Genomic DNA, 17288 nt, shown 5'->3' with positions numbered 1-17288 from the left:
ATCCTTGCTTGATGTTTCGCCAAACTATAGCTCCTTCATTCAGAGTAACAACTGACCAGATGTGGATTTTCGAGAATCCCAATCAATCTGAAAGTTAAAGTCCGTGTATCCTATAAGGACCAAATCCTCTCCATACACAAGCATATAGTCCCTCATTCTCCAAAGGTACTTGTGTAGGATTGAATCAGCAACAACAGAAGCAAAGATCATCTAAGAACTCAAATTCACTAATTTTTGGCAAAATATAAAGCATGCTCTTGTAGAAAAACAAGTGAGTTTCAAGACATATCTCTTGAGTAAACTTCTTCAACGCTCATTCTTTAGCTGCTATCTTCTCCAAATCTTGTTGCAGACCATCTCAAGATCTTCCCCACTATCTCTCTCGGTGCTTAGATTTGATTTGTGGGATTCAAACAAGCTTGGAATAAGGGATGAAAGAGACAATGCTCACTGTAGTAATCTTGTTTGAAGACACTTATCTTCCAAACCGAATTTTATCTCAAATTCTCTATAGATTGCATGCCGATATTTCACTCCAAATCTTTTTTTTCATATAACTTAGACTCGCTTCTTCTTTTACATTAATTTATGGCATATTTTTTTTTAAACCTTGCGAGATGCAACAAGGCAAAAATTAGAACTGCTTCTTGTGAGCAATGAAATTGGATAATAAATCAACTTTTTCTTTAGTGCTTTTCAAATTCCCATTTTATTCAAAATCAAAATTTGATTTATAAAATCTATTTTATTTTAAAATATGAAAATTATTAATTTCATAAATTAATTATTAAATAAAACTTAATTAATTTAATATCAAATATTAAATTAATTTTAACACATATCCATCTTTATATATTTAACCATATTTAAATATATAAATTCTCCTATCTCGTTTAATTCTCAAATTAAACATGTAATTATATCTCATATAATTACTAATTCCCTTAATTCTAATTTGAACGATTCAAATTAACTTATCACGCTATTCTAGAGCTAATCCGTTATGAGCTAGTAGGGGGACCTCGCGGACCTACAGATCGTGGGCTCCAACGTTCCGAGATTAATTGGCTAAACTCATTAGACCAGATTAATTCCCATTCGTTAACTAATGGGTCACTCCACTAAAGGCCACAGTTGCACTCCCCTCATTGTAGATATATTATGTCTACATGATTTAACCATAATTAGCAAGTTGACCCTTCACAGGTTGTTCATAATAACGGTTGGGTCAAATATCTATTTTACCCCCAAGATTACGTCTCATTCCTCAAGTCCCTACTGATCCTCTAATAAACAACTGGTTTGTGATCCAATCACTAAATCAAACTCTCTCAGGCTAGTGAGAGGGTGGGGCCCCTCGTTCAAGACCTGGATTCAGTACTTGAGAGAACAACCTTTCTCCTGTCCCTAAATCAGGTAGCATAAACTCCGTCTTGCACCCTATGTCCTCAGCTATCTATTTGGTCTTACCCCTGAAATGGGAGTCTTATTGAGCCGGCACTGTTGAGCCAACCCTCACCTATGCAAATCTAAGGGCAATCTCGAATAAACAGGAGTTCATAGTTAGCTCAGGATTAAGATTGAGTTACCTAGGTTCACCTAGGTGAAAAAGTTAGTCTTATACAGTAAACAACGTTATAAAGTAAGAGTGACTTATTTCTTGGTTTGATCTTATGCAACTCATTGCATAGTATGCCCTCACTCCTCATGTCATAACATGTATAAATTAGGATCACATCGTATGTAGCACTTTACAACTCTTTATAACAACTACAGAGTAGGCCGCATCCAATGGTGTTACTAGAATAAGGTACCCAACCTTATTCATGTACCATAGATCACTTTGACTATTTACTCGAACCTGATCCACTCTTATGTCTCCATATAAAGTTCAAGTACTCATATAATAGTCATGGGTCTTAGTTTATTGGATCTAGACTTTCATACAATTTATGAAATCAATAATAAGTATATTGATTATAGAAAATATTTATCATTTTACAAACTGCGAGTTTTAGGACATAAAAAACCTAACATTTCCTGCTCCTCCACCGTGTCGACGTGGATTACTTCATACCTCTGGATCTCTGGAAAATCAAAGGAATGGTCTGGCAATAGCTCGTCCGGCCTCCCAGCTGAAGTTGCAAGTTAAGAAACAAGGTCACTCAGACTTTGCAAGTCTATCCTAGCCTCTACCTTGGAGCAAAGACTCTCCTGCTAGATGCGCTCGAACTTTTCTTGCCTATAGAAGTTGTCTTGCTCAAACTTAAATGATTTGTCAGCAAGCTCCATAGCCAAAGCCTCTAAAGACATATCTGACCTTGAAGACTGAGCATGAGTCAACTGGTGTGGTGCTGTGAAATCTTGGCTGCCAAAACTCTGTTGCCTTCTTGAGTATCCATGGTCAAAGGACTCCCCTTGGCAAGAATGGTGAGGCTTGTAGTCCCAAGGACCATAATATCCCTCCTCGGCAAATCCACATGGTGTTGGCATCCACTGTAACCTCGGACATGCTTACGTGGGATGCCCCTCGAGTAGGCAACTCCCGTACACCTCTTCTTGTTGTGATCTCCTTTTCACCAAGTGGCCAACCAAGGAAGTCAACTCGGCAAGCTCATGACGAAGGCCACTTACCTTGTCATCAAAATTTGCAACTTGACCTTTGGTGTCGAAGATTGATTCGTAAATCCTGTCATGCTTAACTGACACTAAAAGAAAATAAATCAAAGCAAAAGAAACTTTAACTAAAAACTAACTAAGAAGAACTAATTGGCTTCCCCGGCAACGGTGTCAATTTGGTAGGGGTCAAGTTTACCGTTGCTTGTAAACCCGCGCCTATGAAAATAATATTTATAAATCACCAAACTAATTACTTATACTAGCTGGTAGTACAAACGGCAAGTACGGGGTCAAACCTTAAGGAAGCGTGGAAGATTAGTTCATCAAAGCTTATTTTTAGTTAAAGTGATAAATAGGGAGGGGGGTGGTTGGATAATTGAAATTGCGTGAAAATAAAAATGCAAGAAAAGTAAAGATAAAGGCACAATTAATCGAGATGTATTAGCTTAGAGGAATGGATTCACTCAATGTAATTTAGATCATCGACCTAATTTATGACTTAAACTTCTCATTTATGCTTAGCCCAATTGATTGGAATCCAAACCAATAGTCCTAATTATCTAATTAATCAAAATGCATAGAAAATGAATCCGCTCCATACAAATTAAAAAATCGCATTAAGTTCTAGAGATTACGCTAAGATGATTGTTTAACTCCCAACGTCTAATTAAACAATCAATACAGTTTTTTTCTCTAGGTTGCTAGGAACAGTCCTTTTTGCCTAACTAACCTATCACTTCAAATGGGATTATCCTATAAATATGTGTCAGATATTACAAGGTAATCTCAAAGCGTTAGAATCATAAGACAAAATTATTGGCCGTCAATCAACAATTAAAATCATACAATTCATAAGTATAAATTAAGATCAAAACCCATAAACAAGTTTGAATACATCATTGAATTAAAATCTCACAAAATTACATCGAGTTCCTCTGAATCCCTAAACTAAGAAACCAAAATCTTACCTTCCCATGGAGGATGAGAAGTTATAATCCGGCATTACTCGATTAACTACTAAAGAAACGCCCAAAATACAAAATGGAAGAGGAAAGAGAAGGGGAAAATCGGTTGGAGGCTGAAGGTGGGCGGATATTTTCTGATCTATTGGGAAAAACACATATATAGGGCAGGGTTGCAGCATTGCAACACTGCCCTGTTTTGTCCAATATAGGAAGCTACTGCCTTATAGCGTTGCAATGCTCCGTCTAGGGGTGTTTTCGTCCATTCACGTCCCTTTGAAGCCCGGTTGCTCAAATTAGCTCCTAATTGTTCCAAATTAACCCCAAATAGCTCGTAACGATCGATTCTACTTGCGAGATGCTCAATATCTACAAAATCATAAAATACACACATTAAACAGAGTAATGATATAGAATTAAGCAGAGGAAAATAGCAAATTTTCGGTCAAAATCATTATTCTCTACTAAGCACGACTCCAAGACAAGTAAATCATATTTGTTGTCATTGGATCTCTTCCTATTCTCATGAGCAGTGGGATCAACTTTAACACCCTTATTATGAACTCCAAGTTTTTCCTCCAAGGTCAAACTTCTTTGATAAACTTCGCTAGAGTTAGCAAGTTTTGCCTCATCTACTTGTCCATTGACATTCAATATGGACTGGAGTTTAAATAGGGAGCTGACATTACTGGTTTCATCCATATCAACCCCATCCGACGTGAATTGTGAGGACACTCGCTCAAACAACTCTTGCATTGATTGCATGATATGAAGTGCAGTGACCATGCTCTCAAACATTTTGGCCAAGGCATCAGGTATGCTTACAAAAATGTGAAATCGAGCCTCAAGATTGGCCTTTTTCCACCTTTTGTATGCATCACAAGCATTTCATATTGCATCAAAGGATGGAATTGGAGGACATTCCTCAGTCAAGACGATGTTAAGGTCATTAACCACGAACATAATTTTAATCGATTCTTCCCAAGTTATGTAATTGAATTCAGTCAATATTTCAGCATTAAGAAGGTTCATTGAAGCGCTAGTAATTTTTGTTGATACAAAATAAATTGTTTATTTTAGACATTTATGCAAAAATTCATTTTAATCCAATCAGTTTAGCAAAAACTAATAATGAACCCAACATTATTCCATTTTGCAATGATGCTTCAGTAATTTAAGACAAAAGCCACCGAAGGGTGGTCATTCATCCATTCCCTAAATTGAGACACTTCTCAACCAATCATTAAACCAGAATAACTCTTATTGCTATAACGATTAGTCACCATTGATTTGGTTCAGAAATCATTAACTTACTTAACAATTTCTTGTAAGTGTGACCCTTCATTTTAGATACTAGAGTTCCATCTCAATGAGCCAATCGAAGGGGAAAACTGATTGAGGCAAAAACTAAAGTGATTCTATCCAGAAACCATTTCTAAATTTTGCCAATGATATTGACCTAATACACAAACCATCCGAAGGGAGACACTCCTAAGGTGCCTCTGTTGGATCGACACCAGCACGTAGCGGAAGGGAACAGGATCCATAAGCACTCTAATTCAATAATTTTGATTGAAAAGAAACATGATAAAAACAGAGTATAATGGGTTTCATGAACATACCTTGGCCGAACCAACAAAATCTCCATTTTCAGCTGCAAAATCCTCTAAATCTTTGTGTAGACCACCACAAGATCTTCCCTACTATTCTCTTTGGTGCTCTAGATTGAGTTGTGGGACTCAAAATAAGCTAGAATCAAGTGGAATATGGAGAAAGCTCACTGAACCAACCCATTGAAGAACACCTTCTTCATCTGAATTTTTCAGCAAAAATTCAGTCGGTTCATCCTCTTTTCTTCACTCCAATCTCTTCAATATATTGTAGACTATCATGCAAAGAGATGTGCTGCATGGGATGCAGCTCATGCTTGGAGTAAACCAAAGGAGAAAGTGGGTTCCTTGTAAGCTAGTTGAAGATGAAAAACCCATATTCAATATTAAATTAATTTTTACACAAATTCATCTTCATATATTTAAATCATATTTAAATATATTTTCTCTAATTCCGTTTGATTCTAATTTGAACGTTTCAAATTAACTTATCAAACTACTCTAGAGCTAATCCATTTTCGAGCTAGTAGGGGGACCTCATGGTCTAACAATCCGAAATTAATCGGCTAAACTCATTATACCGATCTAACCCCCATTCGTTAACTAATGAGTCACTCCACTAAAGTCCATAGTTGAACTCCCCTCACTATAGATATATTATGTCCACTCGATATAACCATGCTTAGTAAGTTAACCCTTCACAGGTTGTTCGTAATAACGGTTGGGTTAAATCTCTGTTTTACCCCCAAATTTACCTCTTGTTCCTTAGGTCCCCACTGATCCTCTAATGAAAAAAACTTTTGTGATCCAATCACAAAATAGAGTCCCTCTCATGCCAAATGAGAGGGTGAGATCCCTTGTACAAGCCCTAGAATCAGCACTTAAGGGAACAACCTTTCTACTATCCCTAAAGCGGGTAGGAGTGAATTCCCTCTTGCACCCTATGTCCCCAATTATNAATCAGCACTTAAGGGAACAACCTTTCTACTATCCCTAAAGCGGGTAGGAGTGAATTCCCTCTTGCACCCTATGTCCCCAATTATCTATCCAGTTTTACCCCTGAAATGGCAGTCATATTGAGCTGGCGCTGTTGAGCCAACCCTCACCTTTACAAATCTAAGGGAAATCCTAGATAAACAGGAGTTCATAGTTAGCTCAGGATTAAGGTTAAGTTATCTTGATCATCGCTTTGAAATAGTCAATCTTAAGTACTAAACAGCGTTATAAAGTAAAAGTGACTCATTTCATGGTCCAATCTTGTACAAACTCTTTTGCACAAGGACACCCCTACTCCTCATGTCTAACATGAACGAATTAGGCTCACTTCGTTTGTAGCACTTTACAACTCCTTGTAACAACTACAGAGCATGTCGTATCCAATAGTGTTACCAGAATAAGGTACCCAACCTTATCCATGTATTATAGATCATTTTGACTATTTACTCGAACCTGATCCACCTTTATGTCTCCACATAAAGTTCAAGTACTCATCCAATAGTCGAGGGACTTTTAGGCTTATTGGATTTCTATTCGAGCAATAAATCTATTCAATAACACCTATTAAATTTTCAGAATAAGTTCCATTGTTTACATACCACGAGTTTTAGGACATAAAACCCAACAAACTCCCACTTGGACTAAAACTCCAGTGGTAACTTATACATCCGATATATAAGACTGAGTTTCTGAGTTTTATAGAGAAATACAATAACCTAGGGCATCCCATACCTATCTTTTACTATTCGGTATCTTTATACTCAATATTTCTCTCACTTGCCCTAGGTTATGTGGTATTCCTAGTCCTACTAGATAATTCTCAAACACTTTAGCCGAGAGAATTATTGTAAACATTTTAGTATACAATAGGCTTTAGATAAAACTATAAGAGGATTGCATCTTAATCTAAATAATGGCCAGGAAGCACACTTTCCTCCCATAACATTGAGGTACTCTCAACTCTTTGAGCAAGATGCATCTGACCTGTCTCAACAACTATTTGTTAACAGTCAGATCTAGAAATCTTTAAACTTTCTATACTTTGATCTAGCCATTTAGATATCTGAATATCTACAAATGGCTTTTAACAATTTGATTCTCAACAGAGGTTGCTAGAACAAACATAATTTTTTAAATGAAAATTTCATTTATCACAAAAATAGATACAATTTGTTCTATACAAGTTTTAACGATTAAAAACAAGTAGCAACTTCTCCCACTGGATGAGTTAAGCAAATGATCCCAGGGTCAAGTTAGCCTGGTTACTTTTTCTCTACTCTCTTCTCGAAAATATATTGAGGGCGATGTCTCCTCCAGTGCCCTTCATCGTTGCAGTGGAAACATTTCCCTTTGCAGCGCTATCCTTGCCTTTCAATCCAGTAGACTTCTTCTTCCCTTTCCCTTTGCCTTTCTTCACAAGAATACTTTTACTCTTTGAAGAGAAGGCAACTTCATGCTTGGAGGACATTCTTCACTTCTCGGCAGTAGTAACATTTACTTCTGGCATCAGACCCTTTGTTCTCAACATTATCTGGTAAGCCTGTAGCTCATTGAGTAGAGTAGTCAAATTTTATTCATTAATGCATTCAAAATTTGCAGAAAACTCTTCAGAAGAGATTCTAAAATAAAACCAACTTGACTTCTCTCGTCCATGACAGCACTGTTTACTTCTGCCATATTAAAGTGGACTATCATGTCTAAGACATGTTCACAAACATTGGTCTCCACTTTGATGCGACTATTGTACTTAATGGCATCCCTCGCAGAGATTCCATAATCTCTTTGGCAGTACTCATATCCTCATGCTTTTTTTGTCAACACATCAGATAAGCTGGTGAGGATATAAGCATAGGCTATATCATTAGCCTTGACCCATCTGTCATATACATCCCGAACATTTCGGTTTGTGTTAGAGCTAGGAATGAGAGAACAATCCTCAGTTAAGACAAACCGCAAATTGTCTATCACAAGTATCGTGTTCAAATTTGATTTCTAAGTCACATAATTATCCCCAATAAATTTATCTGACACCAACACTTGTATTATTGAACTTGTCATTCTGAAATTAAATATCCAATCAACTTTAAGCAATTTTAATAATTTACCCAAAATTATTCTTTTGCAACAATACTACATCAAGACATTCTTGACTAAATAATACCTCCAGAATAACTCATATTCCGATAGTCATTTAGGTACCGCTTTTGGTCAAACATTATTAACACTTAATAATTCTGTAAGTGTAGACCCGCCATTTTTGGATCTTACAAAACGGTATGAGTATCGCTCCGAAATGGAAAACAATACCCAAGACGAAACTATAAAACCCTATTCATTTTACTGAAGCCTGGGTTGTTCCGAATCCTATGTTACAACCCTCCGTGAGGATAGCCTTCGTTAAACGACTAGCAAAGGGCCGCTTAAAGCTAACCAGCAGGCGCAACATAAGAATATCACGGTTCAGACTAATGGAGGAGACCATAGGATATGTTGAAACATTTCCTTCACCCACTTACTATGAACTACTTTCTTCGTTCACCTTGGTATTGACGCATACATCCGCTCTCCGTAGGGAGGTCACTTTCAGGGTGACACAAAGCGTCATATGAATCTCACAGTGTGAACTATGTGGAGACATGGCAGTTGAAATCATACACTTGATTTCTATTCGAACAACTTCCCCTTATTCACCAAAGTCTAAATTTAAGCTAAAAAAATACTCTCTCCGTAGGGAGGTCACTTCCAGGGTGACATGAAGTACCGCTTAAATCTAGACTGTAAACTCTTAAGGATGCGAGAGCTAAGAATAATATACCGAGTAGGTTATTAATCTTCTGCTGAAGTTTTCTAATAACTTTATCATATAGAAGTTATTCAATACCATTGAAGTGTTCTAATGTTTTGGTAACCTTGTATTTAGGTTCTTTTCCGGCTAATAAAAATAACCCTAAGTCTATGTGGTTTATCCATGTATAACTCTTATAAATGGACTTAAACCTACGATGTCTAGGTGATAAACGTTTTTATTACCTCACATCGCTCACGGATACTCATAAAACTAGTTACCAATGCTCAATTATTCGGTCATAATCCCAGGTAAGAGGTGTTTGTAGACCGTCAACTTAAATACCCCTAACCTTCAACAAGATTATATACCGGTTGAGTTTGTAACCCTAGTTTTACTAGTTTAACGACCTATTTTAACTAATTAAAACAAGTGGTTAAACTATGTGAGCATGTAGCTGTTCTTTGTAATGGATTTTAAATGTCTAACCCAATTTTATAATAGCTTATAAAACTTTAGACATGCTAAACATCCACAACATACAGGCATTCAATATCTAATATAACACTTATATAAAATACAAAAAACCCTAACATGCATACTATATATTATAACAAATTATAACATACTTTCAATGCATGTTGCATGCTTCCTATGGTGGGATTTTAAATCTAAATGGCATACTATATACACATACAAGATTTATTTAATTATAACATACATCCAATGCATAAATAATTAAACACGTACTGATATGGTTTTAGGTTTGGCAAAAACAAGCAAGCAAAAGCCTAACTATTACAAAAATAGCTTCAACATCGCTCGAACGGCTCCAAAACCCCTTGAATGGGACTCGAACCGTCTGAACCGGACCAACCACAAACCATTTAAAGTTGAACCGGACCAAACCTCAAGAGAACCGGCCGAACCGGATTCTTTTTCTATCGCCCAAAATCTCGCTAAGTCAGATCGTTTAGCAATGACGACCATCGTCATGCAATTGGCTTGATCATTTAGCGCTTGCTTGATCATTTAGCAACCAACGCCTATCGTTTAACAAAGCTACACGATCGTATAGTGTTCGCCTTCAATCGTATAGTGTCATCGTCTATCGTTGGAGGATGCTACACGATCGCTTAGTGTCAAACACTATCGCATAGCTCCATCGTTTAGCATCGCGTCTTGATCGTTTAGCGCATGCCCAAGCTAAGCGATCGCCTAGTGTTATCGCATAGCAATTGATGCATTGCCCAGCTACCGTTCATAGGTAAATGATCGTGGAAGTGATCGCTCAGCGCCGTCGCATAGCTCTTTGCCGCATCGCTTAGCTCTCAATCAAAGGTAAACGATCGTGTAAGCAATCACTCAGCACCATCGCATAGCACTTCACCGCATCGCTTAGCTTCGGATCAAAGGTAAACGATCGTGTAAGTGATCGCTCAGCACCATCGCATAGCTCTTCGCCGCATCGCTTAGCTCCCACCTGAAGCTACACGATCGTGTAGTGCCATCACATAGCAAAACAAAGCATCGCTTAGCTCCAGAGGTAGACGGTCGTCTAGCGCACAACACCTAAACGATTAACGCCCGAAGCTAGAAGATCGTTTAGCTTTTCTTCATATCGCCTAATGTATGAAGCTAAATGATCGTTTAGCTACTGAAGTTTAACGACGATATGAATAGAGGTTGATCGTCTGGAATTTGCAACTTGGCCCCTTCGCTTGTTTCTTCGAATTACAGCTTAATTTCAACTCTAATGACTCTAAATAAATTACATTCTCTTGGAAAAAGATTAAAGCTCATCAAGGAAGAGCCAATTACAAATTTAAACGGGAAATCAAAGAGAAATTAAAGACCAAATATTATAAAACCATATCATTAGAGCAGTTTCATATTTTCATACAAAACACCCACCAAACCAGAATTAATCCGAACTGAATGCTTATAAGATGCTATGATACCAATTGTTGGATTGACAACGGCATGCAATGGAAGGGAACAGGATCCACAAGCACTCTAATTCATTAATTTTAGTTGAAAAGAAACATGCTAAAAACAGAGTATAATGGGTTTCATGAACATACCTTGGCCGAACCAACGAAATCTCTATTTCCAGCTGCAAAATCCTTCGAATCCTTATGTAGCCCACCCCAAGATCTTCCCTACTATCCTCTTAGTGCTCTAGATTGAGTTGTGGGACTCAAAATAAGTTGGAATCAAAGGGAATATGGAGAAAGCTCACTGAACCAATCCATTGAAGAACACCTTCTTCGTCCGAATTTTTCAGCAAAAATTCAGTCAGTTCATCCTCCTTTCTTCACTCCAATCTCTTCAATATATTGCAGACTATCATGTAAAGAGATGCGCTGCATGGGATGCAACTCATGCTTGGAGTAAACCAAAGGAGAATGTGGGTTCCTTGTAAGTTAGTTAAAGATGAAAAACTCATTTTCAATTTTGTGTAATTTTTCAATTTCCAAAAACTATTTTGATTTTAAAATCATATTTTATTTCTAAAATCAAAATTTATTAATTTTAAAAATTAATTTCATAAATTAATTTTCTAATAAAATTAATAAATAATTATTTAAATAATTTAAATAATTCTAATTAATTTAATATACAATATTAAATTAATTTTTACACAAACTCATCTTCATATATTTAAATATATTTTCTCCAATCCCGTGTGATTCTAATTTGAATGTTTCAAATTAACTTATCAGACTACTCTAGAGCTAATCCATTTTCGAGCTAGTAAGGGAACCTCATGGACCTACAGATCATGGGCTCCAACAATCCGAGATTAATCGGCTAAATTCATTAGACAAATCTGACCCCCATTCGTTAACTAATGGGTCACTCCACTAAAGCCCATAGTTGAACTCCTCTCACTGTAGATATATTATGTAAACTCGATATAACCACGATATAACCATGATTAGTAAGTTAAGCCTTCATAGGTTGTTCGTAATAACGGCTGGGTCAAATCTCTGTTTTACCCCCGAAATTACCTCTTGTTCCTTAAGTCCCCACTAATCCCTTAATGAACAATTTTTTTGTGATCCAATCACAAACCCGAGTCCCTCTCATGCCAAATGAGAGGGCGGGATCCCTTGTTCAAGCCCTAGAATCAGCACTTAAGGGAACAACCTCTCTACTATCCCTAAAGCGGGTAGGAGTGAATTCCCTCTAGCACCCTATGTCCCCAACTATCTATCCGGTCTTACCCCTAAAATGGCAGTCATATTGAGCCATCACTGTTGAGCCAACCCTCACCTATGCAAATCTAAGGGCAATCCCAAATAAACAGGAGTTCATAGTTAGCTCAGGATTAAAGTCTAGTTACCTAGGTCATCGATTTGAAATAGTCAGTCTTAAACAGTAAACAGCATTATAAAGTAAAAGTGACTCATTTCGTGGTCCGATCTTGTACAAACTCTTTTGCACAAGGACACCCCTACTCCTCATGTCCAACATGAACGAATTAGGATCACTTCGTTTGTAGCACTTTACAACTCCTTATAATAACTACAGAGCAGACCGTATCCAATAGTGTTACCAGAATAAGGTACCCAACCTTATCCATGTACTATAGATCATTTTGACTATTTACTCGAACCTGATTCACCTTTATGTCTCCATATAAAGTTCAAGTACTCATCCAATAGTCAAGGGACTTTTAGGTTTATTGGATTTCTATTCAAGCAATAGATCTATTCAATAACATCTTTATTGAATTATCAGAATAAGCTCCATTGTTTACATACCACGAGTTTTAGGACATAAAACCCAACAAACTCCCACTTGGAAAAAATTGACATATCATACATATCTTTTTCCTCCCACTGAGTATTTTTAAAAAAATATAGTTTATTAACTTAGTGAAACTGGCCAATTAATTTTAACTAATTCTTTGTCAATTTGCTAAATATAATGCTTATATTGAATATTTCAACAATATGTGACTTTATTTTTTAAACTTTTTAACGAAGTCAATCACTTATTCCATGCTTATAAAATATTTACCCAATTCACCTTCCAGGTCGGTTCTCAGGTAGAGGTGTTCCGTTTCCATCAACTTAAATACCTCAGCTTAGACAAAACTTTCTTTAGACAAATGTCTCTTATGGGCAATTATTTTATATATTTAATCTCTTATTGATATTCATTTTAATCCTATTAAAACGAATTAAAAGATTAACCTATTTCTAATCTCATTAGAAACGTGTTTAACATAAGTCTAGATGAATTAATTTTAAATCGTTAATTAAATTGGACCTATGTTTGCATGCGACTCTTTATTATAGATTTTAATTCTAATTTCACTATACTTATAACCATTATAAAATAATGAAAAATAAAATCTATAATTTCATTCAAAGACATTGATTAAATAGAATATTTATATTTATCTAAGTAATGTCATGCTCAAGGCAAAATTCATTTTAATTGAAAGATATAACACTTATATCTAACAATTATTAAGCACACATATCCATCATGTCATCATACATTATAACAATTATAACCTAGTATGATGCATGAACATGCTTAATGTACCATATATCTAAAAAATATAACACTTTTATACAAGATTCATGAGCATGCTAATTTAATCATGCATTCCAAAAATATAATACTTACATTTTTGATATGATGCATGAAATGTTTATCCTACAGTGGGATTTTTGAATCTAAATTGATATACTTTATGCACCATTAAAAAATTAATTTAAATCATATATCTCATGCATAATTAAAATAACAAAATAGCAGAATTGACCAACTAGTGGCATTCTTAGGAAAATCAAATAAAATCTAAAACCCTAGATTTTAGGAAATCCTAAAAGAAAATATATAAAGACAGTATGTATATATATATATATATATATATTTCTGTTTCAGTGCGTTTAAACTAGGTTCAAAATGATGATCCAACCATTCAAAATACTAATCCAACCGTTCAAAATTAGACCCTAGGTGTACTAAACATATTGACCAAATTTCAGCACATCCAACAATTAGAACTCCATTTTTCGACAAATTTATAAAAGTTGTCCCTAAAAAAACCGAACTGCACTGCATTATTTCTCTCCCTTTTTTTCTTGTTTTGCCTTTTTTTGGGTTTTTATAGCAACTTTTTACCACGAAAGACACAGATTTACATACTTGATTTACAATAAAAAAAAATAATACCCATAAATATTGGGTTTTTACATTGATCTCATCAATTAAAACTGTAAATCTAAATGCCAAAAGCCTAAACCGTCAACCCACAAATTACAATTAAATCACATACATCTTCATGCATATATTTTAAAAGCAACCCACCATTCTATTCTTATTTTTTTTTCCTAAAAAATCAAAAATCAAAATTGCACAAATTGAGCTCTGATACCAATTGAAGGGATTAAATCCCAAGCGGAAGTGTGTAATCGCCTTACAATTTTGTTTTTCGATTTTACATCAATAAAATACGATTATAAAAATAATAACATATCAAGATTAGCATGCATTTAAGAGAATAATAGAGGAAATAACTAAACCTTACCTTTGTAGATTCCCAAATTCTTCACGATTTCCTCCACGTCTTCTCCAGAATGTCTCTTCAATGATCAATGGACATGATAGGCACCTTACTCAAAGAAGGCGGATTAAAAGTTGGAAAAGGCATCGACATCAGTGGTTGAGTCTGTTAGGGAGGTTGAGAACCACGACTGAAATTCTGTTCAAAATTTGATTGTTTAAAAGAAGGAAGAAATAGGGGGGGGGGGGGGGGCGTGTGGTTTTTGCATTTCTGAAGTGGAAAAGCTACTCTCGAGAGTGGGAGACCCAGGCATTCCATCATCTAGTTCCTATCATTGTGTGTTGTTTATCGCGTACTTCGTCTAAGTGATCGTGTAGCGAAGGCCTACGATCGTGTAGTAGAGGTAGGCAATCGTGTAATAGAATCTAAGTGATCATAGAAGTATTTTATAAGTGATCGTGTAGTAATCCTTAAGTGATCGCTGTAGAACTTATAAATGATCGATTAGAATTTGGTAAACGATCGAGGGCAATTGTAAACGATCGTTTAGTTCTGTTTGACGCTATCATTTAATAAAGAACTCAGTCTTCGTTTAGTTGTTGTGTCGACCGACTATTTAACCAGAGTATTAACAAGAATCAGTTTCCAAACAAATTGGTATCAGAGCAATCACCTGGGCAAGCATGGCTCAGAAACCTTTGAAGAGAAATTAGAAATTGATCGACCAAGAGATCTCCGGACTTGAGTCGAGATGCAGAAGTTACCAGCTATAGAGGGAAATCTATGGCATCGTTAGCAAAGAGCATTGAACGATTAGGGATGCAAGCAGAGAACACCAACAGATGCTCATTTCCTACGTTACGGAAATGGCCAAGGGACAAAGGAAAGGTGGCAGAGGAAGCGGAAGGATCGAATACCAATAATATCTATGGAACAAATAGTTTGTAAAAGATACCGAGAGAAGCATTTTGGTGACCGTAGTAAATCCAAGAAAGTGGAAATGTCGGTGTTTAGCGGAAGCGATCCGGAAGCCTGGCTATTCAGAGCAAATCGTTATTTTCAAATTCACAAATTGACTGAATCAGAGAAAGATGACCGTTGATGACTAAAATTAGTGAATTCAATATGCGTGATGCATGTCTTTAGGTTATACATTTATATCTCATGCATTTGGAATGAAAATATGTGTTACTCTTATAATATAATGACCATGCGTTCCAGTCACAAATTTTCTTACGTCTCACCAAGTATAAACGTGAACGCAAGTTTCTTGGGTGATCCGAGGTCGAACTCAGGACTTGTAGCTAAATGTATTGTGAATGTGTGTTTACGGGGTGAATAAAAGAATGATGGGGGTTGTAAGCTATAAACTACTTCTACTCCTAACTAACAGACAAAGCAGTGGGAATATGGCTGAGAGGTAGAGACACGGAACCTGTTGACGCATAGTAAAATGCATGAAAAAATAGATAAAATGTGAGGATGTCTTCATCGCAACCCTAAGCTTGACCGCAAGGGCAACCCCAGCCAATGCAAACTAATGCGATCGTGCTATACACGTCTGATGCAGATGCACGTGATGTGTAATAGCAAACGAAACTTATTCCTAAGTCTCCATTCTTGCTTATGCGTTCTTAATCTAGCTCTCCCGAGCCTCGATTCTAACCTAGCTCTCTCAAGTCTTAGGTTATTTCTTTAGACTCTCTCTCAAGTAACTCTAAAGGTGTGATGGACGCATACATAAGACAAGGTAACCACAAAAGTCTGGTTGACGTAAGATTATTCCTATTCCTAGTGAATACTTGCTTACATTTCTTAATGCGATCAACTACTTACCCTCCTGGGCAGTTAGTTGCTGCTGATTTTACTCATAGACAAGCATTGCGTCCGCCTATAGACAAGCGTTGCTACAACTTCACACTAAGCAAATAAGGTTTTCTCACAACACTCACGCAACGCACACCTCCCGGTGGTTTGCTACATGCTTCATGTTCCTATGTCGTATGATTAAGTATGTGATACTCTAAAAGTCTCACTAAGTGATGCAATGAAAGTAAAGGATATTAAGTAAATGAAGATGGAGATGGAATCGAAGGAAAATACAGAAATGCATTAATCACAAAATGTATTAATTCCTTAAGCCAAAATGTAATACAATACAATATAAGGAAAGAAGGGAAATGGAAGGACCAGTTGGAAACAATGTCTTGCTTCCAGCAGATGTGTGTCAAGGCTGTTGGTGGTGCCATGGATGGGTGGTGGAGCAGACTCTCTCGAGCTCTAACTCTAGCGAAGGCTCCGGTCGTCACTTGGAATGGATGAAAGAGGTGAAGAACTCTCAAGCTTTCTTCTCACGCTTTCTTCTGGATCACAAGGATCCACCCAAAGGTAGAAACTTGGATAAATTGAAATTCTGCTCAATAGCTGCTATTTATAAAGCTTGATCGTCGACAGCATTAATGGACCTGCTCTGAATCTGACACTCGCGGCGCGATGGTCCTTTTCTGAATCTCTGCTGCTAACGGCGTAATAGGTGAAATGTCAACATCATCTTTTGTTAATCCCAATGTATGCATTCAAGCTTGCATTCCACCAACCTTTCGTTCATCCCTCTATTATTGTAACGACCAGATCCTTACATATTATGGTCCGACCGCTACGACATGCATACTTAGACTTTTCTATCATGAGATGAGTTTTGGCAAAAATCTCAAAAGAACATATCTAAGATTTTATTAATTAGGTAGAAAACTATATAAAAAGTTTATTTTACAAAACACCAGGAT

This window comes from Benincasa hispida, unplaced genomic scaffold, assembly GCF_009727055.1.
Source record: "Benincasa hispida cultivar B227 unplaced genomic scaffold, ASM972705v1 Contig916, whole genome shotgun sequence".
Classification (NCBI taxonomy): Eukaryota; Viridiplantae; Streptophyta; class Magnoliopsida; order Cucurbitales; family Cucurbitaceae; genus Benincasa; species Benincasa hispida.
Note: the sequence above shows the minus strand (reverse complement) of the source record.